General features: G+C 39.9%; 1 pseudogene; it reads left to right on the top strand.

Moving 5' to 3' along the window:
* Positions 1-836: 836 nt before the first annotated feature.
* On the top strand, positions 837-21,812 carry LOC148124889 (E3 SUMO-protein ligase KIAA1586 pseudogene; annotated as a pseudogene).
* Positions 21,813-23,481: the final 1,669 nt, after the last annotated feature.

The raw sequence follows: 23,481 nt of genomic DNA, 5'->3' as shown, positions 1-23,481 counted from the left end.
CTACTAAAACTTATTTGTCTTCCATAACATCATTTAAACACTGACTAGCTATAGTGTCAGAGACTCTTAAGAGTAACTGAATATGATTGATCTTCACTCCTTGCCTGCATTCTCTGCTTGCCACTGCCTTCACCACTCAACTTACAACAACAATTGAGTCCAAACCTCTACACTGTTGATTTTTTTTTTTTTTTTTGCAGTATCTTACCAGGATGAAAAGGCAAATGAGTTTGCCTGCTTTCTTCAGTAAGAAAACAAAAGGAGATCCAAAAGAGTCACAACCACAACTGTTGGAGTCTGGGGAAAGCAGCAGCACATCATCTACACTGCAACCTGGAGAAAACAGCAACACATCAAGTACTGAAAGGACGTTGAAAGAAACCTTCCTGACTGCTGGACATTGCAGAAGTATAACAATTTTAGGGAGAAATATGATGGACTGGAAGTTTCCCAGAAAAAGCTAGGTTGCAAGTATTGCAAAAGATTTGAGGTTTCAACAAAAGAAAAAAGTGTTCACACGGCAAAGGAATGGAAAAATTTCCAAATCAAGCCATCAGGGAAGAGTAAAGAGGTGCAGCAAGGCATCTCTTAGAAAAAAATTGAAAGAGCATTTCTTATCTAAAGATCACAACATTTGCATAAATTTGTTAAAGCAATGTGAGCAGGATATAATAAATAAAGTACTGGATAAGATGACTGGAAAATATTTGGGAAGTATGTGTAGAGTGTTTACTACAGTGTACAGTCTGGCACAAACATGCAGCCCATTTTCATACATAGGTGATCTTATAGAATTGTAAATTTAAAATGGTTTAGATCTGGGAATAGGATTGCATTCACGTAAAACTGCAGTTGCAATAGTAGATTTCATTGCAAAAGACATTAGGAAACATTTATTTATCAAAATTATTGAAAAAACTCGCAAAATCTGTTTGATCATTGATGAAGCCTCAACAATATCTTCCAAACCAGTTCTTATATTGTGCTTCAAAGTTGAGGATCCAGTTTTCTCACCAATTTTCCTTGAGTTAGTAGAATTGGAAAAACAAGATGCAGAGACCATATGTTGATCAGTTATGGAAAATTTGAATAATGTTGGGTTTAATAAGAACTATCTAGAGAAACATTGAATTGGATTTTGCTCTGATGGTGCCAGTGTTGTGCTTGGGAGAAAATCTGGGGTAAGCACCAGGATAGCCAAAGACTCTCCAAACATCATAATATGGCGTTGCTTAAACCATCATCTGCAATTTGTTTTAGATTATTCTATTAGGGAAATAAAGTGAGTGAATCATTTTCAAATCTTTATTGATAAAATATATTCTATTTTTCATCAATCCAATAAGAACCTAATTGAACTTAAGAAAATTTCCAAACAACTTGAGATTGACATTATAAAGATTGGTAGAGTTTTTGGACCAAGATGGGCTGCCTGTAGTTTAAGGTCAGCCCTAGCTGTGTGGCGTGCTTATCCAGTGCTAAATCCGTTTTTTTGTTCAAATAAAAAATACTCAGGTACAGCTGCCTGTCTTTAAAAAAACCACATATTTTCTCACTGATTTGGCCTTGATGATTGATGTTCTAACTGAAATATCTCTTCTTTCTAATGCACAGCAAGCAAGAAACATAGACATTATAAAAGCTGAAAAACTTGTGGTAAGATCAATTAAATCATTTGAAATGCTTATGAAGGAAAAGGGTGCATATGGAAAAAAAGGTTGATGGGTTAATTACAGAAACCTTTAAAAATGTAAATTTTGTACAAAATCATTGATTTGTGGAACTTCCTCATGAAAGACTTGTAGAAAGCATTGTAACTAATTTGAAAAAAAGATGGATAGATTGCTAACATTTAAAAACAGGTAGCCAATTTAAAGACACTGATAAATTACAATTTCTAAATTATTTGCAGCCAGATTACTGGAACATTGAAGAAGTGGTGGTTCCATGGAAAGCAGCTGAATAATAATTGATTGCATTTGGTGAAATTTTCCATTATGAAATTAATATTAATGTTTATTGCGATTTCATAGAAAATGTGTTAAAAGATTCAGAGAAATATGCAATTCCTGGCAGTATTAAAAAGGCTAGAGATATTGTTTGGACTATTGCAGTCTGTTCAAGAGAAGCAGAAAGGGGTTTCTCGCAGATGAACATAATATGTTCAGAGAGCAGAAGTCGCCTAATGGTTTCCAGTGTAACGAACTTGCTGACTATCAATCTAATTGGCCTACCTCTGCAAGAATGGGACCCGGTTCCTATAGTAAAAAAATGGTTACAGGCACATCACACAGCTGATGAAGCTTGTGGCAAACAAAAAAAAATTGCAAGTGAGGACGCCAATAAAAAAGCAATTTGGCAGTACTTTAAAGAACAGTTTTATTGCTTTGGTAAAGTTTTATGTTATTTAATAGTTTTTGATTAATATTTTAAAACTTTTTTGTAACAAAATCTAGTTTTTATTATTTAAGCTTTAAAGACATGAAATAATAAAACTACCTTTTATTCTGATATATCTTTTTTTTATACTTAAAACAGTCATTAAGGCAAAGTGATGTTGAGTTGGCCACACCAAGCCGGTCACATGACCACTAAGCCATGCCCAGCCAATCATGTGACCACCAAGCCACACCCAGCCAGTCACATGACCACCAAGGCATGTCCAGTCAGCAAGCCATGCCCCCAGTCATATGACCACCAAGCCACATCCACAAATTAACCCATGCCCACAGAACCGGTTGTTAAGAAATTTGAATCCCACCCCTGGCTGTCTTTACCCTCATTTTCTCACACAAACTATCTCAGTTGTCTCTTTCTCCCCTGGAATGCAGTCCCTCCCTCCCCTGTGAATCTGTGCTACTACATTCCTTTACATCAGGCATAAATTAAAATTTAATTATTAAAAGCAAATGGTACATTATGTCTTGTCTCACCTTAACCATAAATAAACCACTTCTTTTATTTACACAAAAGAGCTTTAAAAAAAAATCATTATAGAGGCTGGGATAGTGAAAATTTAGGGGACCCATAGCATAGATTAGTGTTTTTCAAAGGATGACTGGGGAATTCTAGGAGTTGAAGTTCACAAATCTTAAAGTTGCCAAGGTTAGAAAATAATGGCTGAACTAAGAAGGGCCACTATTTTTAACACGCATTTGCTTCCAGTCTGACTTATCTTTCAATTTTATATATCAATGTATATTCCCAGCCAGGCTGCAGGAAGTGAAGAGAAGCAGCTATATGGAAAGGAATAAGTTGACTTGGAAAAAACACTTTTGTAAATAGCAAAGATAAATCATTATTTAACATATCTTGTTTTTATAATTTGTATCCTGTTCCTTAAATATCTCCCCTAACTTATGCTTCAGTTTTAACTTCAGCTTTTCTAAACCAGAGGTATCCTGAACCTCATAAGGAATGTCTTCTCAGAGACAACCAGATTTGCGGATGGAGCAGGTGCTCCAGCAGCACCAAGTAAGAATGCTGTTTAGGATCCCTGATCTCATTGAAGAAGTGAGATCCTGCCTAGCTCTTCAGACTAGAGATCTGATAGTATAGTACCAGAGAATGTTAGCCTGAGGGCTCATATGAGTTTTGAGGAATAGTCTATTATAGATAAATAGCTTCTGTAAATCTGAATGTGCAAAAATACGTTTGGGTCAGCAACCTGGCTTCTGAGACACAATATTAGTTAGATTGACTCCAGGATCATTGATTTTGGGTTTGGAATATTACTCTGCTTGCTTGAATATGTGGCTTCATTTTTAGGAGACAGTGAGTGTGGTCAAGTAATAACTTGGAGGAAAGAAAGAAGACAATAAGCAAATATGTGAGGTCCTTGGCACTCTCTGAATTTGGTTATTTTCTTGCAGAGGTCTCATTATCCAACTAATTTACATCATCTATATGCCACTGATGATGTTATCTGTTTGGGTAATGGAGCATGATCAATGGTGGCACAGTGGTTATAATGCAGTACTGCAAGCTACTTTTGCTGACTGCCAACTGCCTGCAATTTGGCAGTTCAAATCTCACCAAGCTCAAGATTGACAGCCTTCCATCCTTCCAAGGTCGGTAAAATAAGGACCCAGATTGTTGGGGGCAAGATGCTGACTCTGTAAACCACTTAGAGAGGGCTGTAAAGCACTGTGAAGCGGTATATGAGGGTGCTATGGGTCTTGCTATCTACAAGAAAACCATCAAGCTTGGATAGCACCAAGGGTCCCACAGTTCAACCCTGAACTACAAATATTATCTTCTGTTGATATGCAGATATTCCTCTTTTTCCATGACGTGCTTTTCTTCACTTTCTCCTTCTCTCTTTCCCCACCTCTTTCTTCACAAATTATCTCTATATTTACCAAGCCTCTGCAACCATCCTGCAGATATGCCCCTCTGTCTTATCACATTTTAAACAAGTGTGTCAATCTGATACACACTAGTTGCTGTAGTCCATAACAGTTCACACCACAAAAATCTACAATGTCCTACAAGAGTAAAGAGGCGGCTGCATTTTCACTCACATCAAAATGTGAGGTCAATTTAGAGCTTCTTCCTGCAGTAAAATATGTGATGGATTTACTCAGAAGATTTCTGGATGTCTTTTAATTTATCATAGGGTTTAGCTTGAAATGAAATGTGAAATTCTGCAGGAGATACATTTTGAAAGATGTTGGAGTGAGTCAAAAGACACATGTTCCCATTCATAAGGGAGTCATACTTCAGGCTTATAGTGAAGCTGGATGCATCTGTTGATGGCAGGAGTCATAAATAAGGTGCTGGCCAGTTACTTTCCAGACCCAGTGTATATATCAGTTTTTCACATGAACATGTGTTTCTTTTCCAAATCTGTGTCAGAAGTTAGTGTTTATGGCTGAATGGTTCTATTATCAAAATATGCATTGGACTAACTCCACATGAAACGCTCGGACTCGAAAATTAAGTGGTTTTTCAGTGTTTCTGACCCAGGAGAACATGAATATTGGTTTCTTTTCCAAATCTGAGCTGACTCAAAAGTTAGCTTTCCTGACTGAATTAACTTCTACCGTGAATTCTGAGGTATGCACTGGGCTAACTCTTCAGGGAAAGCTTGGACTCGAAAATAAAGTAGTTTTTCAGCATTTCTGACCCAGGGGAACATGAACACGTGTGTCTTTTTGAAATCTGACCTCTGTGTCAACAGGTTCTCTGGCTGAATTGAGTTCTACCACCAAATCTGAGATATACACTGGACTCAGAGAAAGCTCGGACTCGAAAGTGAAGTGGTTTTTCAGCATTTGTGACAGGAGAACATGAACATGTGTTTCTTTTTCCATCTTGGGGAACATAAATATGAGCTTCTTTTCAACTTCCGAGCTCTGTGTCAAAACTTGTGTTTTCTGCCTATATTGAGTTCTACCCACCATTTTGAGATATGCCTTGTCATAACTCCTCAGCGAAAACTTGGATCTGAAAACAAAGTGGTTTCTCAATGTTTTCCACACTGGGGAACATGAATATGTGCTTCTTTTCGAAATCCAAGCTGTGTGTCAAATGCATTTTCTGGCCGAATTGAGTTCTACCCACCATTTTGAGATATGCCTAGGGATAACTCCTCATGGAAGGCTCGAATCCGAAAATGATGCAGTTTTTCAACGTTTTCCACCCTGGGGAAAATGAATATGTGCTTTTCGAAATCTGAGCTCTGTGTCAAAAGTTGTATTTTCTGCCTGCATTGAGTTCTACCCACTATTTTGAGATATGCTTTGGGATACACTCCTCAGGGAAAGCTCAGATCTGAAAATCAAGTGGGTTTTCAACGTTTTTCACCCTGAGAAACATGAATATGTTCTTTTTGATTTATGATTTATTTATGAGACGAGAGCAGGTTCCTTCAATATGACTCCCCGAGACCAGAATTTGATTTTAAACCATGTTGGGAGAACCCCACATTAGGAAAATATAACTTATGGAATTGGTTCCCTCAAGCCATGTTGAAACATAAACCAATATGGCTTTAACATGACAACAGATTAACTCACTGAGAAGGTCCCAAAGATTCTTCATCGTGACAGTGATGGGCTAGTTACTGATCAAAGCAATATGCTGAGAATTATGGGATGTCAAATCCTTTGCCCCCATTTTGGGGGAAATTCAAGTCAAGATTATCTGGACTTCAGTTTTGACTCTACAAGGTCAAATTCGTAAGAATTCATTTGAGTTCTGGGTAGAATTTTAATGCCTGATCAATTTCATCTACTTCAGATAATTGAGTATACATATTTAAGGATTCTAATCCTTGAACTTTAAGGATGAAAAAGGCAACAAGCCCCAATAAATTTCCAAATAAAAGAGCATTCCCTGCATAATGTTTCAACAGCGATATTTATGAGTGTGCAAGTCCGTGAAAGAGGGAAGGGGAAAAAAAAGAAAGGGAGAGAGGAAGGTGGAAAAAATACTGAGGGAAGGGAAAAAAAGAAAGGGAGAGAGGAAGGTGGAAAAAATACTGAGATTAATTTTGAAAGGTTATATTGACTGCAGTGAAGCATAAACCACAGGCAAGGGGTGTTATGCAATTACGCATGAGCTGTGCTGATGGCAGGAACAGATGCTTTTCTCTTCACAAAGCCATTCTGATTTTGAGACTCTTAGACGCAGCCAAGCATTTCAAGGAAAAGGGATCTAAGGCTTGCTTGGAGTAGAACATCTGTGGGTTCATACATTTTTAACTCGAAAGGAGCAATGAAGAGGGTCGAAGCTCTGATCCCAAATGCTTATGAACTGAAGCAGAGGGCTTGAAAAGTGAAGGTGAAACTGCAGCACATCTGGGGACTTTTGTGCTTGAATTCCATAAAGGAGGATGGCTTGGAGAAACTCAAAAGATCTGAAAAAGGATCGAGTCCAGATCACATTTATTTATCCAGTCAGCTGTTCTTTGCTTTTTCTGGGGGTCATTTTTCCAACTCTCCAGCAGGTTGATGAAACGATGCCAAATTCTTGTAGCCTCCTTCAAAATTTCTGAGCAAAAGACTTGAAACAGATATGAGCTTTCTTAGTTAGTGAAGAAATGAACATTTGAAGGGCAAAATTACCTCTAAAATTTAGTTGACGTTCATCATCCTCATACAGGTGACATATAACCATTTGTTTAGTGACTGTTCAAAGTTGTAATGGCCTTGAAAAAGTGATTTGTGAGCAGTTCTCACATTTATGACTGTCGTAGCATTCTCACAATCTCATGATCCAAATTTGTGTGCTTATTTACTTATTTATTTATGCTTATGTATTTATGATGGTTGTAGCATCCAGCGGTCATATGTTCACCATTCGCCAACCTTTCCAGCTGGCTTCCATCAAGCAAGTCAATGAGGGAACTTGGATTTGCTTAATGATAGTGTGATTTGTTTAACAACCATGGCAAAAGAGGTTGTAATATAAGACATTCCTAACTTAATAATTGCCCTGTTTAGGAATGGAAATTCTGGTCTCAATTGTGTTTGTAAGTCAAAGACTACCTGTAGTTGAAGAAAAGATGATGACCTGACACTGATTGATGGATGAAATTGGTCCTTCCTTCCTTCCTTCCTTCCTTCCCTCCCTCCCTCCCTCCCTCCCTCCCTCCTTGGTTGTCCACAATAGAAACAGCAGTTTTTTTTCTACCTTCTTCTTCATTTTACCTAACATGCCCTGATGTTTCATTAATTAGGGTCCTCATAGTATACAGTGACTTCCTATCACCATCAATTGCTATTTGTCCTGAACTCTGCTATTTCTCCCAATGCCTGGAATGACATTCTTATCTGAGCGTTAAAATAGCTGCAACTATTTTGTATGTCACACTATTAATTCAAACCTAAATTAATTTCTATTGTGTAATGTGATCCAAAACCAATTTAAAATTGAGAACTTCCAAGGACCTGGCATCTTGTTATAGGAGAATTAGATACAGAATCTTATAACAGATTGAACCTTGCAATCTGAAATGTAAATCGATGATTAGTGGTCTGTCAGCTACCTGAGTCCTAATTTACCAAATATTAAAATGGATTGCCATAGGGCAGAGGTTTGCAATTATTAAAGACCAAATTGTCCACTTGGCTTTGAAGTAGTAAAAAGGAAGCCACACTCAAAAAGTAGTGGTTGAGGCCAGGACATAAAGCTTAATTTGATTTTGTCTAGCTGTAACGTAAATGAATATAATGTAATGATCAGATGTAAATTGAATTAATATTAAAGGTGACTAATATGATTAAATTGTATATATTTAACAATTTCTGCATTATGAAAAAAATCACTGTTGAAATATTGTTTGAACCCTGGATGCCAATTTGAAAGGAAGTTTGCTCAAGGATGGACGATAACCCCATTGGATTATAAATCTATTTTAAAAATATACTTTTTTTCCTGAGAAAATAGAGTAGAAATCATGAGAAATACAAGAAAAACATCATATTGCCATCTATTGCTGCCACAGATTAAATCATATAAGAGAGTTTTTCTGCCAGATTTGTGAGGTAGAAGGTTGAGTAGTTTCATTGTGGGAGTTTTTGATAGTGGCTTTTCTTTCATTCAGTTGCATCTCAGTCCTGACCACAAGCTAATCAAAGGTGGGAGACCTACCAAGAGACCCCCTTCCCAGAGACTAATGGATTCTAGATTCCAGAGAAGATTGGGGGCATTTCCTGCTTTTGTATGACTGACACTCTTGTCAAACCAAGAATATTGGCTGCTCTGTAGAATACAGAATTGTCCTGAATAATTTGATCATTTGCAACTAGCTGACAAACCATACTCAACGAATAGTCCTTAATGGGTCTAAGTCTAAATGGAGGGAAGTAAGCAGTGGGGTACCATAACGTTCTGCCTTAGGCCCAGTACTCTTCAACATCTTAATTAAACAATTTAGATGAGGATAGAAGAGAAACTTACGATAAAAAACCTAAACTGGCAGGAATAGCTAACACCCTAGAAGATAGGATCAAGTTCCAGGTAGATCTTGACAGATTTGTACACCCGGCCCTAACTAACAAAATAAAATTCAGTGTAGAGAAAAGTAAAGTCTTATACTTAGACAAGAAAAACCAAAAGTGCATATACAGACTGAGTGAAAACAGGCTTAATAACAGTAACTGTGAGAGGGATCTTGGAGTCTTAGTGGACAACCAGCTAAATAGGAGCCAGCAGGGTACATCAGCAGCCAAAAAGCCAATGCAATCCTAAACTGCATTAACAGAGGGATACAATCGAGATCAAGTGAGGTACTACTACCACTCTACAAAGCCTTAGTAAGACCATACCTAGAATACTGCATCCAGTTTGGGTCACCACACTGTAAAAAAGATGTTCAGACTCTAGAAAAAGTGCAGAGAGGAGCAACCAGGACTGAATATTAAAACTTAAAACGGTTACAGGAACTGGGCATGGCTAGACTAGTGAAGAGAAAGACCAAGGGAGAAATGATAGTAGTGTTCCAATACCTGAGGGCCTGCCACAGAGAGGAGGAGGTATTTTCCAAAACACTTGAAGGCCAGACAAGGAATAATGGATGGAAACTGATCAAGGAGAGATTCAACCTGGAAATAAGGAGCAATGTTCTGACAGTGAGAACAATCAACCAATGGAACAGCTTGCCTTTGGAAGTTGTAGGAGCTTCGTCACTGGAGGCTTTCAAGAAGAGATTGGACTGCCATTTGTCAGAAATAGTGTAGGGCCTCCTGCTTGGGCTAGTTGGACTAGAGGACCTACAAGGTCCCTTCCAACTCTATTAATCAGTCACTTGATCATTGCTAAATCTCTTACTTTACAGAGATGAAGTAGTATCTTAGTATACAATTGAGTTGGAGGCTAAAAAGCTAGTGGACAACAGCTAGAACTCAAGCCATGCCTAATATAATCAAATATAGCTTAAAATCTACTTGGTGGCTTTGAGGACAGCAAGGACATTTTTTTTCTCCTCTACATCCATTGTGGCTTTTCTTTGTGAAAATTTGCAAGACACTTTGAAGATAAAGTTACTTGTTTTTTCACGACCTTAGTCTCTTCATCTTCAGTTAATGCAATTCTAGAACTGCAAACATCCAGAGCACCTTCCTGTCCTGATTTATTGGATTAGTTTAAGTTGATGAGGCCTGAGGAGAAGGATAATGGATGTGTTTAATCTACATTGTGTGCTCCACTCTTAACTTCTTGGTTTATTAAATCTAGTAGGGAGGAGCTGGCTGGCTGGATTTTGGGGGTCATAAATGCCTACTTGGGAGAGGGACTGTTCCTGCCTCTTTAAAAGTGTCAGTGATCAGGTTGCACCTAAATAAACCAAATCAGGACCCCAAGGATGAAAACAAACATAGCTCAATGATCAATCTTCCCTTTCTTGACAGGGTGCTTAAGTAGATAGAGAGCAATCTTCTCCTAGTTGAAATTGATTGTGTAGATCCATCTCAAGCTAATTTCAGCCCTGACTATGTTGCAGAAACTGACTTGGTGACCCTATGAGAGGACCTCTATCAGTAAAAAGATGAGGAGAGTGTGAACATGTTGTTTCTTCTGGACCTTTCAGAGATTTTTGATACCATCTGGAAAAGCTGTCAGAGTTGAAATGTTGGGGTAATGTGCTATGGTCTGTTCCTACCTGTATGGCCATTTTCAGAAGGTGATGCTGGGGTATTATTGTTCTGATAGGTGTTTTGATAGTTGAGTTATTTTCTTCCTATATTGAGCTCTACCCACCATTTTGACATATGCTTTGGCATGCACGCCTCAGGAAAGGCTTGGATCCGAAAATGAGGTGGTATTTCCAACGTTTCCCACCCTGGGGAACATGAATATGTGCTCCTTTTCAAAATCTGAGCTCTGTGTCAAAAGTGGTGTTTTCTGGCTGAATTGAGCTCTACCCACCATTTTGAGACGTGCCTTGGCATGCTCTTTTCAGGGAAGCCTCAGATCCGAAAATGAGGTGGCTTTTCCAATGTTTCCCACCCTGGGGTTCATGAATATGTGCTTCTTTTCAAAAACCATGGGGGACATGAATATGTGCTCCTTTTTGAAAACCGAACTCTGTGTCAAAAGTGGCATTTTCTGGCTGAATTGAGCTCTACCCTCCATTTCAAAATGTGCCCTGGCATGCAATCCTTAGGAAAGTCTTGGATCCATAAATGAAGTGGCTTTGCCAACGCTTCCCACCCTGGGGTTCATGAATATGTGCTTCTTTTCGAAAACTGAGCTCTGTGTCAAAAGTGGCATTTCTGGCTGAATTGAGCTCTACCCACCATGGTGAGATGTGCGTTGGCATGCAATCCTCAGGGTAGGCTCGGATCTGAAAATGAGGTGGCTTTTCCAATGTTTCCCATCCTGGCTAACATGAATATGTGCTCCTCTTTGAAATCCAAGCCCTGTTTGTTTGTACTTATATTCGGTCTCTTATTTATTGAGAATCCTGGTGGCTATAGAGTTTTATGAACAAATATGTAGGATACAGTAAGTTCTATCTTTTTAATAACCTAGTTATTCCTTTGTAGTTTACAGCAGTGGCCCCCAACCTTTTTTGTGCCAAGGCCCGGTACCAGCCTCACAAAATGATCCATGGCCCAGTACCGGCATCAGCACGCATGACAAGGCAAGGTGAGCCGAGCGACTGGCCAGCCAGCCATCCCCTGCTTCTCCCCGCCACCTTTCAACTCCTCCTTTGTACCTTTGTCAATGGGTTTCGCTTTGGGACGGCTTCAGGATGGTCGCTCGGCTCGCCTTGCCTTGGGTGCTGAAAGAATCCTCGCGCCTTAGTTTCATCCGAAGCCCCCCCCTTCGATGAAACTAAGGCGCGAGGATTCCTTCAGGACCCAAACGCCGCTTTCCAACCGGAAAAACTCACCAGAAGCACTTTCTCGTCAAACAAGATGGCAGCGCCCAGCAAACCGGCTGCCTGGTAGGAAATGTTCCACAGACCGGTACTGGTCCACGGCCCAGTGGTTGGGGACCCCTGGTTTACAGAACCAGTATGGTTGTCTGGTTGCTCACAAGAGGGTACCAGAATTTTATACTTATTACCTCCTATGGTTTGCCCATATAACACAGTATAAACCATTAGTTGGCTGCATAACTTCTTCCCTTTTGAGTGGGTAAGTTGTAACTTATTCATACTTTTTTGCACAAGCATCTTTTCTCCTTAAAATGTCTTTGTGTTGCTTTTTTTAAAAAAGTTAAAAATGCATCCAATTCATAATTTGTCCAAGAACTACTGATCACTATGTCTACTCACACAGCTTGATAGGAAAATGACCAGATATACAACTGGATGTCACATTATATGCTGTGAAAGGAGAATATGCTATTTAACATATATATTAAAACTACAGCAATTGCTAGGAGAGAGGATAATTTATAGTGTGAAAGAAAATAATAATTATAGCTGTAAATTAGCTTTAACGGTGGTTAATAGAGTCCCCCTCCCCCCCCTCAGATATCCTCGGAATCATCTGAAGCAACTTTTTAGGTTTTATTATATAGCGAGTTTTAAGTTTTATTACACTTATTCTGTATAATAGGGTTGGAGAAATCGTGACACATTTCTTTTCTTACATTTCTTTTCTTTCCTTACATTGGAAATGAGCATGTAATAGGATCCCATCAAGCTCTATTAGAAATCTTTGTCAGTTTAACCATTGAGTACCAAAATGTACTTGTAGTAAAAACTATTAAATGTATGCCCACCTTTTTGCTGTTGTAAGCAGTAAAGTCAGTTTACAACAACGTGTTTGGGAAATTTGCATAAAAGTATGCATGCATAATGTGCAGGTTTTGAGATACGTGTGTGTATTTTTGTGTGTATCATATGACACACATACACACACAAACACACACAGTATAAATGATAAAGATTTTCCTGTGGGTTTATGTTTTCATTTTTTTAGAAAGATAGAGGCATTTTATGTATATATTTTAATACGTTAACTTCCTATCCTTTTCTAGGACATTTATTCATTTATTTGTTGCCCATTTTACCTTGGTGGCTTTGTGTCACTCACAATAGTTCAAAAGAACATCAAGCACAATAAACAAAATAAAAATAAAAACCAGAGAAGTGCAAAATCATACCAAGACCTGTAATTAAAAACAAAAATATATTCATCAAGGGAGTAAACCCCATTCTTTTCATTCAGAACAGCTTTTCAGCAGGATATACACTGCAGGCAGATCCTTAAATGTAGTGAGAAAGACAATCTTCAAAATCTTCTGAAAGGCCAGAACTTTAGTCTCCCTTCGATTAAAATGAAATCAATTTTGATGCTGTCTTTTTGTGTACTCTGTTAAAAATGAGCATCATAAGAGGCCCAATGTCAGCTGGCGCTCCATTCAAAATCCAGGAAAGAAATACTTAGACTCCATTAATTAGAGTAAAGATATCTTTTATTGGAAATCAAGTGGTAGCAGCAAAAGAATTCTGAATCTGAGAAAATAAGTGCATAAATCACATATACAAAGTGATGGCAACGTTCCCACCCCCAATAGTTCAATTGGCTCATCCATTTAAAAGTTGTATATATCATCATGTGGGCATCTCCAGGTGATGATGAGGCCTCTGTCCATTGACCTTGACATATTTTGATGAAGAGGTGCATTTGCACATACCATAAGAAAGGAGCATAAACAAGAAACTCCCCCCCCGCAACTTTTTCTCTGAAACCTCCAGCTCGCTTCCCATAACTATTTCACCCCTCCCCCTCCCGTTAATTATGACAGCCAAAAGATGCAAGCAAAGGAAAAGAATCTTGAAGGCTGACACCCAATTTAATATTTCCTTCTGAATATTGCTGTCACCCTTAATTGAAAGAAGGAAATTGATATAGCTATTTTTCTGGACATTTAGTGATAACTATCGTTGGTCTTTATGGTGGAATCACTTAACCTTATGGGGAATCCAAGCTGTGATTTCAACTTGCAGGATCATTGTCAGAGGATGTACAAAAATGGTTTTCTGTGCCAGTTCATCAAATTTATTGTGACAGTTATGGAGCCATTCATCAGTTGGGAATCCACCGTATCTCTGAGAAGAACATCTGTCTGGTTTTTAATTCCCTTTTCCCTTGAAGATCAGGTGTCCATCTCCCGTGTGTATTCAGCTGTCAAATATAGCTTATTGGGTGCTGCTGGAGCTCATTTTGATTGTAGCTTATCAAGCTGATATATTGAATCATAGAATTATAGGGCAGAGTGTATGTGTGTGTGTCTGTGTGTGTCTCTCTCTGTGTGTGTGTGTACAGATGTGGATAACCACTGTGACAACTCACCACAGCAATTCACCACAGCCAACTCGCCATGGGCAACTCATCACAGACAACTTGCTGCAAGACAACTTGCTACAGCACAATTTAACAATTCTATTAAATTATTTAAAATAAATAAAAAAAATATTTTAATTTTTTCCATTCACATTCCATTCTTTTGCATCCTTTCTTACATGAGTCTATGCTCCCATTTCTTTGATATTAATGTAACTCTTGTCCTGTAGTGAATTGGCCATGACAAGTTGGCCGTGGCAAGTTGACCCTGGTGAATTGGCCATAGCCATGGGTCTATAGGCTCCTGCACACACAGCAGAAAGAGCAACCAGATTTCATAAGTCACATGAAGTGTGGCCCCTGGAGAAAAAAAGGGAAGATGGATAGTTGAACTTCCTCCCAGCTAACTTGGTGGAGAACTGAACTACAAACTTTGCATAATGCACAGATGTTTCTGTTCATTCCCTCAAGGCATTATTGTTGGAAGTATCTGGTGGCAAGCCAGGACACCATTATAATGGTGCTATTGAGAAAAGCTTCTGAAACAAACAAAAAAATTGTATGAAGAACATTCATGGGAGGTCAAAAAAAGGAAAGTTGGCACCTGAAAACAAGCAATTGATGCTGTGTCCTTTTAAGGTGCATTATAAATGCAGCACATGTTTTTTTTTTTTTAAAAAGGGATAGGACCTCATGGATGCTAATCTGACTTACCTCCTGTGCCTATCCGTGGTAGCTATTTATTTGACATGCTTTTATGCCTCTTCAGATGCTATGAATCTAAGCAGCTCACAGCAAAACATCAACAGTACTGTATGACTCAACATGTAAAAATCAATAACCACATCTTGAAAACATAAATTCCATCTTATTCTCATCAATCCATCCATCTCACAAGGGTAATGGCTGGTCATTCTCTGAAATTCTTTGAAAGTCCCAGTTACATTCTAAATGTTATTATTTTTCTCTCAACTATAGAGAACAGTAGAAGCTGCTCTCGGGTGAGTAAACCGATAGTTGTCTTGGAATATTGTCTGGATTATCAAGTAACATTAACCTTCCTCATCCTTTCAGAATTGTCTGCATGACCTTGGCCAAGTTAGCCAGGAATTCTGAGGAATGTAAATCCAACCCAATTTTTAGGGCATACCGTGTGTGACATTGTCACTTCCTGGAGTAAAATGCAAAACTTCCCCCCAGATGAAGGCTGCATCGGGCCCTTAAATGCTAGGCAGGAAGGGACATCCTACTTCAACAACCGGTGGGATGGGGCAGTACCAAAATTTTATTTTATTTGTGTTTTACTGGAATTAACATTAAATCTGTTTTATGATCATTTACTCCAACTATGCAGACAATGTTTTTCCTCTTTTGTCAAATAAAATACTGTAGCTCATTATCAGATTTTGTAGGTACCCATATGTGCAATAAAGGTATTCAGAGACCAACTGTGAACTCAACCCTCAGCTTTAGCCCATCTGGCTTCTTTCTAGGAGAAGAGAAAACTCACATCTGAGCCACAGTGCTGAAGGCGTCATGCCATCTCTTCTTCTTTTGAAACATCAAGGATGCAGGACAGGCTTAGTTCATTTAGTTCCTGGAAGGATCCTGATCTATGTCCAAAATCTTGTCAATTGTGTTTAATTGTAACTTCCCTTAGTCCCCAGTTGTTCTTCCTTTTGAGTTCTCCATCACAACATTTTTGTTGTACTTTTTTTTTTAATAAAAAGGTTGGGGTGCAGCCATCCACATTTTTAAAAACAAGGAGTTCTGTTTTCCCCCTTTCTCTTTGCAGTTTTGATGAGCATTAACGAGGCAAAATTGCATCCCTAGTCAGATTAAATTCCATGTGGCAGTGTGTGGGAGGGGTGCAAAATGTGAGGGAGTGGGTGGGTGAGTGAGATTGAGACCAGCATAACTATCAGGAGGAAAGGAGGGGTCTTTGGAGATGATCACAAGAATTGCATTTAATTTTCCCTTTGGTTTCCTTCAGACATCAAGGGTCAACCTAGAGCATCCATTTAATTCATTAAGAATGGTGGGGGTCTTCAGCTAACATCTTTTAATCAATGATGTATAGAATGAAATACACAGACACAGACACACATGCATGCAAACAGAGAAAGATGAGGCTCTAAATGTTACCTAATGAAGAGGCCTGTAGAAAGTCAGCCCATGGCTCATTAGCTAATAGGAAAGTTATTTGTTTGGCAAATTGCTCAGCTGTTTGGAAACACCATGAGCTAATTTTCCTGGTGGGGGAAAAGCAGAAGGGTTCAAAGGGTGGGTTGATCAAAAGGTTTCCATCTGTTATCAGAAGCTGAGAAAAGGAACCTTCCCAACTTCACTACTTCTGGTACGCTCAGCATCTGGAATTATAGAGAGGAGGAAGAATTTCTTGCAGAATTTGTAGCTGAGCATCAGAAATTATGGTGAATAGGAGATATCTCTTGGATGAAAGTGCAGGTTGACATTGCTTTACTATATTTTTGTTTCTTTTTCTTCTGCTGACTCTACAAACTGCTTAGAGAGGGCTGTAAAGCACTGTAAAGCGGTATATGCTAAGTGCTATTGCTATAAGCTAGGCAGAATCACATCCGATACCTGTACAGTAAGCACAGGGGCCCCTCAAGGCTGTGTGCTATCGCCATTTCTCTTCTCCTTATATACTAATGACTGCATCTCAAACGATCCATTTGTTAAAATACTGAAGTTTGCTGATGATACAAAAGTGATTGGCCTCATTCGAGACAACGACAAATCCACATACAGACAGGAGGTTGTACAACTTGCCTCGTGGTATAAACGGAACAATCTGGAATTGAACACACTCAAAACCATAGAAATGGTGGTAGACTTTAGAAGAAACCCTCCCATATTCTCACCTCTTACAATACTAGACAACACAGTGTCAACAGTAGAGACCTTCACATTTCTAGGTTCTACTATATCACATGACCTAAAATGGACACCTAACATCAAAAAGTCATCAAAAAAGCACAACAAAGAATGTTCTTTCTGCGCCAACTCAGAAAGCTCAAACTGCTCAAGGAGCTGCTGATCCAGTTCTAGAGGAATTACCGAGTCTGTCATCTGCACCTCTATAACTGTCTGGTTTGGTTCTGCAATCCAACAAGACAGACGCAGACTTCAGAGGATAATTAGGACTGCAGAAAAAACAAGTACAACCAAGCTGCCTTCAATCGTGGACCTCTATACTGCACGAATCAAAAGAGGGCTGTGAAAATATCTACAGACCGGACATAAACTGTTTCAACTTCTTCCCTCAAAATGATGCTATAGAGCACTGCACACCAGAACAACTAGACACAAGAACAGTTTTCCCCCGAAAGCCATCACTTTGCTAAACAAATAATTCCCTCAACACTGTTCAACTATTTACAAACTGTACACTACTATTACTGTTAATTTTCTCATCACTCCTTATCACCCATCCCCTCCCACTTGTGATTGTAGGACTGTAACTTTGTTGCTTGTATCCTTATGATTTATATTGACTGTTTCCTAGTATGATTTGATTGTTGATTGTACCCTATGACTATCATTAAGTGTTGTACATTATGATTCTTGATTCTTAACGAATGTACCTTTTCTTTATGTATACTGAGAGTATTTATACCAAGACAAATTCCTTGTGTGTCCAATCACACTTGGCCAATACAGTATTCTATTCTATTCTATTCTATTCTATTCTATTCTATTCTATTCTATTCTATTGCTACATGCTTTTGAAAGCCACTCCTTTAACCTGGGAATATTAATAATACAACATATGCCTTTATTCCTATCCCACTTTTAGAGTTTTGCAAACTTTGTATGGAAACAATGCATTATTTTTCAATATAATTATAATGAGTGCAGTGGGTTTATGGTAGATTAGAAGCTGTATGAGAACTTCCTAAACACAATATTAGTAGTCAAGCGAAGAGCAAGTTTTTTCCTTTTTCTTTTATCAATGATTATTATAAGATAAAATACAAATAGAAGCAAAAATTAGGAAGTTTAAAGAGGAAAGAAGAGAGGTGCAGACTTCCAACTTTCTTCTTTTTAGCAGAATAAAAAAAAAAGAATTACAACTTCAATTGTTTGCTTTACATTTCTAAATATTTCAAAGCATTTCTATAATCAAAACTAAAATCCAGGGTTCATTTTTGTTCAGTTTTGAGCATGAAATCCAGAAGTGGTTTCCAAGTAGGAAAAAAAACCCTAGATAGATTATTCTCTTTAATTAAAACAACTCCACCAATTCCAGAGTAAAACTTATTCTCAAACGACCAATGAAACATAACCCCTCCCAAACCCAGCTTCCAAAAAGGAAGAATTTAAAGGTATCTCAAGTTTTTCTAAAATATTAAAATTAAAAAAATCTCTTTCCAAATACACACTAAATTCTACAGTAGCGGTAGCAACTACACCAGCTGAAAACCCAAATCATAATGTAGCTGGTAAGCATTCATAATGTATGCAGCAAAATATTTTTAATGCTCACTTTATGCCATTTGAAATTTAGATCCTGAATTCTTTTTTGCCTGGCTCTCCTTGTTATTTGCACTTAGAGGCCTTTTATTTGTCATCACACAAAGCATGTAAGGATCAGGGTTGGAACTCAATCTTCCCTGTTCTGCTTAAAAGATTTGGGATAATAATTTAATGGGTGCAGCATGTTTTTTTCCACTATTATATTTGCCTCTCCTTAAAAAAAATGAACTAGCAACTGATTCATATTATGGAAATACGAGTCATTTTCTTTATCTATTCAACACATTTTAGTCTCTTTTTCTATTTTTGTTTGCATCATTTTTAGTATTGCATAAAATTCTTCAATAAAATTAATTTTAAAATATGTGAATTGTTAATAAAATATAAGTCTTTGGGATAGTTCAATTATGATTAATTTATTATTATTTGTTTAAGGAATGGTCTGAACATTCACACTGAAACTCATTACAAATTTGTTGGGATACTTTAGCCTGCTAACCAGTACTGCTAACAGTAAAACACCTGTATAACCTGTTTTACCACCAGTTTCCTGGTTGGTTTTCCAAATTGTTGTGAATCAAAAAAAAGTCTTATGAAGAGATTTTTCCTTCCTTCTCCCACTCCTTCCCCCTCCCTTCCCCTCCTTCCTTCCTTCCTTCCTTCCTTCCTTCCTTCCTTCCTTCCTCCCTCCCTCCCTCCCTCCCTCCCTCCCTTCCTTCTTTCCCCTCCCATCAGATAGATGAAAACTGCAAAAGAAACAAAAAAGTGAGCAAAGGAAGAATAATTTCTAGTGAATTAAAAAGCAATAATTGAAAATTACAATTTGATGAAACAATATATTCTTTTATGAAGCTGTTTCAAGGTTCCAAGCTACTGGCTAAAAAAATCATGCTATCCTGCTGGTTTCTAGCAAAGGCTGTAAATATATATTCTACTTTTTGCTCTTTCTTTTTCTTCAATAAGAGGCAATCATACATTTGCCCAAACCTGGAAATTTATCTATATATTATTCTCTCTCACTCTCCCTCCTCCCTCCTCAGTTTTCAAGGGCTTCTGGGGACATACCATCATCAGAATGTGTAAGAATGAAATTTTCAGTCATTTGGAGGTATTGTATATTTTTAATTAGGATGAAATGAATGAATTATAGACTGCAAACCCTTAAGACACCCATTTTAATGATCATTTAAGTGAAGCCACTATAGGGGGAACATTCAGCCTGTTTTGACTAGCTGCAAAATACAAAAATGCCTTGAACATTTGCAACTCTGAAGACACAATTTGCCACCATTTGACAACATCACTCACATTGGTCCAAATTTGTCCCATGGGCCACAATGTATTGTGAGCAGATGTTGAGTTGGGTCACACCTCTCCAGACAAGTTCTTGGACAGAATAGGACAGAGGAAGAGATGTTTCTCTTCTAACACCCATTGTTCCGTATAAAAGTAACCTGTGGAAAGTAACCTTGATAAATCTGACTTGACCTACTTGTGAGAAAGGGTGAGGTGGAATGGTCTTCTCCAGAGCTTGATTGTACCATCCATTACTAGAGCATAGAAGCCAGGGCTCAGAAAGGAACTGAAGTTTAATTGGTTGTAATATTTGGCTTCAGGGGTAGATTTTTTTCCTCTTCTAAATTCAGCACAGGAAGGATCATAGTAGGTGCTGGTAGTTGGACTATGATTAGGCTACTAGACTAGGCTAAAGATTGAGCAGTTTGTGGTTTTTGTTATGTCCTTGGAACTGGTTGGAGTTCCCAACCAGGTCCGCACTTTAGGCGGGAGCATCAGCAGCTCCCATTGGTTGGCTCCGTTTGGCAATGGGCTATAAAAGCCGGCTGCCGGACGGGGCCAGCCAGGGTTTGTTCTCCAGCAGTCTGCCATGTTAGTGGCAGGCACAACAACCCTTATTTCCCCTGAATAAAGCCTTTACTTGTATGCTCTGGTCTTGGCCTCGTTTGTCCCTTCGCTCTACAACACTGGCGACGAGGATGGGATCGCTACAGGCCAACCAGAAGCACCAAAGGCAAAAGAGCTGAAGCCACGGCATCTGGATCACAGTTGCCTCGCTCACAGAGAGCTTGAGCTCAAACCGCTGCGTTTCGGAGCTGAAAGTCACGGTGCTGACAGCCTCAGCCGCCCCGCTCGCAAAAGAGCGCGTAATTCAAACCGCTGCCGTTTGAATTCAAATCTAGCTAGCGAAGCACTGAGCTGAAATCATTGAAGCTATTTTCGGCACTGTTAGCCACCGCTGCCATTGCACTCGGAGGGCGCGAAATTTAAACTGCCTTCACGAGGTTGAAACTCACGGAGTGAGTCCCGGGCGTTGCAGCCGCAGCCGCCAGTGCTCGAAACGGCGCAAATCCAAGGGCCACGACCACCCAGAGAGACAGCCTACCCCACTAAGAGGCTGAGGGTCCCAAAATGAATGCCAATCAGGCATTCCCACCATTTAAGCCCAGTGAGGAAAAATGGGACTCCTACAAGAACCGCTTCAATCATTTCCTGGACGCCATTGGCCTGGCTGATGCCGCGGAACACAGAAAGAAGTCGTACTTCCTAAGCTACTGCGGCGCTGAGGTTTTCGACACCGCCACCGCACTCTTTGCACCACGTGAGATCAGAAACGTTCCGTGGACCGAAATACAGGAAACACTCTCTAACCATTATTCTCCCAAACCTTCCCAGATCGCTAGGCGTTTCGCATTCCGGATGAGGAAGCAAGCCGAGGGGGAGTCCATCAACCAGTACATGGCAGCCCTGAGGACAGCCGCGCTTCAATGCGAGTTCAAGAACTACTTAGACGACATGCTTCTTGACCAACTCGTTTGCGGGGTAAGAGATCAGACACTCCAACGACGCCTACTAGCCAGGAAAGATCTAAATCTTTCCCAAGCGGTGGAGGAAGCCCTAGCCGCTGAGCTATCCGTGCAGCCTGCGGCCGAGATTCAAGGCACCGCACCAAAGCCAGGCACTTCCACCGTCCACTCAGAGGAAGTGATGAGCGAAGCTGACCCCGCTGAAACCACAGATGTCCATCGCCTAAGACAACTGAGATAGCCCCAGGTAGGAGTGAGACAGAGAAACAGCAGCGGCCCGCAACAGATCCCTTTGTGCATGACTTGTGGGGGTGCCCATTCCCGGGCATCTTGTAGATTTAGAAACGCCAGCTGTCTTAACTGCCACAAGAAAGGTCACCTTGCAAGAGTCTGCCAGGCAGCACGAGCTCCATCCCAGAAGTTTCCCTCATCTCCTAGCCTCCAAAGGCAAGTAGAAGACTGTTACACGTGTTACCATGCCAACCACACGTCCCCAACTCCTAATAAGATTAGACTCTCTCTCTCCCTAGAAGGTAAACCTTGTACCATGGAGGTGGACACTGGTTCAGCGCTCTCAATCATCTCCTGGGAGATGCTGAAAAGGATTCAACCCAGACTGACCCGGAAACAGCTACAAAAGTGCCACCTCACGCTGAGAGACTATCAAGGCAAGAACATCCCTGTCCTCGGGAAAGGCAAGTTCCTTGTTAAATTCCAAACCTTCAAAGGCCATTTGCCTTTAGTGGTGGTTGATGGTACCCTCCCTAGTCTCTTGGGGTTAGATTGGTTCCCCTCTCTCGGCCTTAATGTCACAGGAATCCATGCTGTCTCAACTTCTGATGTAGACACTTTGTTCTCTGACTATTCCGACGTTTTCAGTAGCGAGCTGGGTTGCTACAATGGCACACCCATCTCTTTCTCTGTAGACCCCCAGGCAGTTCCTGTCCACCTGAAATTCTGTAGGGTACCCTTCGCCATCCGCCCCAAATTGGATGCGGAACTAGACAAACTTCTCGAGCAAGGGGTAATTGAGCCCACTGATTTCGCCAAGTGGGAGACCCCCATAGTCACCCCACTTAAAAAGGACGGTAGTTTGAGAATTTGTGCTGATTACAAGACAACACTTAACCGTTATCTCCAGGTTAGCGTATACCCCGTTCCAGTTATCCAGCACCTACTGCACACTTTTGAGCCTGGCACAATTTTTGCCAAGCTAGACATGTCGCAGGCATATCAACAGTTCCCTGTCGACAGCCACACCACAGACTTACAAACAATTGTAACACACAGAGGGGCATTTAGGTGCAAGCGCCTCCAATTTGGCGTTAGCGTGGCCCCGGGGATTTTTCAGTCACTAATGGAAAGAATCCTCCAAGGTCTTCCAGGAGTAGTCCCCTATTTTGATGATATTTTGGTATCAGCTAAGGACAGGCCCCAGCTCCTCCAGAGAGTGAGAGCAGTATTGGAGAAGTTTAGACAGCATGGTCTCAAACTCAAACGGGAGAAGTGCACCATCGCCACTAAACAGGTGGACTTTTTAGGATATAGGCTTGACGCCTCAGGCATCCACCCAGTGGAGTCAAAAGTAAAAGCCATCCACGAGGCACCCACGCCAAATAATAAAACGGAACTGCAAGCCTTCCTGGGTTTATTAAATTTCTACGCCTCATTCTTACCACACAAAGCTTCAGTCGCTGAACCTTTACACAGGTTGTTAGATAAAGACGCTCCGTGGCACTGGGGCCCCAAGGAGTCTTTTGCATTTAAAGCGATCAAATCTTTACTCACCTCCGACGCCGTCTTGATTCAATTCAACCAACGCCTACCTTTGGTTTTGGCCGCTGACGCATCCCCCTTCAGGATAGGAGCTGTCCTTAGTCACAGACTCCCCAATGGCACAGAAGCGCCAA

This window comes from Pseudonaja textilis, chromosome 10 (assembly GCF_049901715.1).
Source record: "Pseudonaja textilis isolate UNSWEBS1 chromosome 10, rPseTex1.2, whole genome shotgun sequence".
In the NCBI taxonomy this organism is placed as follows: Eukaryota; Metazoa; Chordata; class Lepidosauria; order Squamata; family Elapidae; genus Pseudonaja; species Pseudonaja textilis.
Note: the sequence above shows the minus strand (reverse complement) of the source record. Positions and strands in the feature narration are given on the sequence as shown.